Here is a 1671-nt window from a genome sequence, read left to right on the forward strand (position 1 = left end):
GAGACAAGAACAGAGCCCGGCTATACTGACACACACTGCACTGCACTGCACAGAGTAAACGATACAAAATATCAATGATGGAGGGATGCAGAAGTGCAGCTGGGAGTTGTTACCATAAATCAGTTTGGAAGCAGGCAGCAGGCCATCTAAGCACAGAGCCTGGAGTAGAAACATTACAGATGAGCTTCTACTTACGGTGCTGGAGGAATCTATGTCATATTGCTCTGCAAAGTGGGAATCAGGCTGTGTTGGCATTTTAATCTATTAATTTCTTGACCAAACTGTGAGCTTGGTGATTGTCACAATAGAGGGACCATCTTTGAAAAAAACTGTTGGGTTTGGAGTTTGCTTTGTTCCATTCTTCACACTGCATTTTATCAAACCACACCTTGGGCCAAATCCTCAGACGGGGTAAAGTGACAAAGCTCCATTAACTTTAATGGAGTTGATCTAATTTACATTCGTGCAATAATAGACTAAATAATTGTCAGAGTCAAGGAGCACTAATAACACCTAATCATTGCAAGTGACGAGTTCTGTGTACCTTTGACATTCATAAAATGCGGTATTAGGGTAAGGAGAAACAGGGTCATTCTCTCTGTCATTCTAATGCTGATCATTGTCCTTCTCATTCGCTCCACAGCCATCACACAATGTACTGAGGAAGAAAATATCCAACCAAACAGCTGTAACCGAATTCCTTCTCCTGGGATTCTCTGACAATCAGGAACTTCAGATTTTATACTTTGTGGTGTTTCTACTGCTTTACTTGATATCCCTTCTAGGGAACCTTCTCATTATCACAGCCATAGCCCTTGACCACAACCTTCACACCCCCATATACTTCTTCCTCATGAATCTGTCCATCCTAGATCTTGGCTCCATCTCTGTCACCATCCCCAAATCCATGGCCAATTTCCTCATGAACACCAGATGGATTTCTTACTCTGGATGCTTTGCCCAAGTCTTTCTCTTTGCCTTCTTTGCTTCAGAAGATTATGCCATACTGACCGTCATGGTGTATGATTGATACGTCGCCATCTGCCAACCACTGTACTATGAGACTGTGATGAACAGGAGAGCTTGTGTCCAAATGGCAGTCAGTGCCTGGATCAGTGTTATTCTTTACTCTGCAGTGCACACTGGAAACACATTTGTAATATCCTTTTGTGGTGGCAAGATGGTGGATCAGTTCTTCTGTGAAGTCCCCCAGCTCCTCAAACTCGCCTGCTCTGGTTCAGACCTCAGTGAACTTGGGTTTCTCATTTTTAGTTTATTCTTAGGGTTAAGCTGCTTTATTTTCATAATTGTGTCAAATGTTCAGATCTTCACCACAGTGGTGAGAATCTCCTCTGAGCAGGGCCGACATAAAGCCTTCTCCACCTGCCTTCCTCATCTCATTGTGGTCTCCTTGTTCCTTTGTACTGCCATTTTTCCATACCTGAAACCCATCTCCAGCTCTCCATCAGTTCAGAATCTCTTGGTGGCTGTTCTCTATTCTGTGTTGCCACCAATGATGATTCTGATCATCTACAACATGAGGAACAAGGAGCTCAAAGGTGCACTGAATAAACTGATAGGTTGGAGGTTATTTATTGGGAATTAAATGTCCATATTTATCTTTTGATCATGATTTCATTCTGTGTTTCTTTAGAAATATAATTATCTGAC

General features: G+C 42.3%; 1 pseudogene; it reads left to right on the plus strand.

The window, feature by feature from the left end:
- The first annotated feature begins 643 nt into the window (after nucleotides 1–643).
- Nucleotides 644–1606, plus strand: LOC116818516 (olfactory receptor 14A16-like; annotated as a pseudogene).
- The last annotated feature ends 65 nt before the right edge of the window (nucleotides 1607–1671 follow it).

The sequence above is a fragment of the Chelonoidis abingdonii genome, unplaced genomic scaffold (assembly GCF_003597395.2).
Source record: "Chelonoidis abingdonii isolate Lonesome George unplaced genomic scaffold, CheloAbing_2.0 scaffold3239, whole genome shotgun sequence".
Lineage (NCBI taxonomy): Eukaryota > Metazoa > Chordata > Testudines > Testudinidae > Chelonoidis > Chelonoidis abingdonii.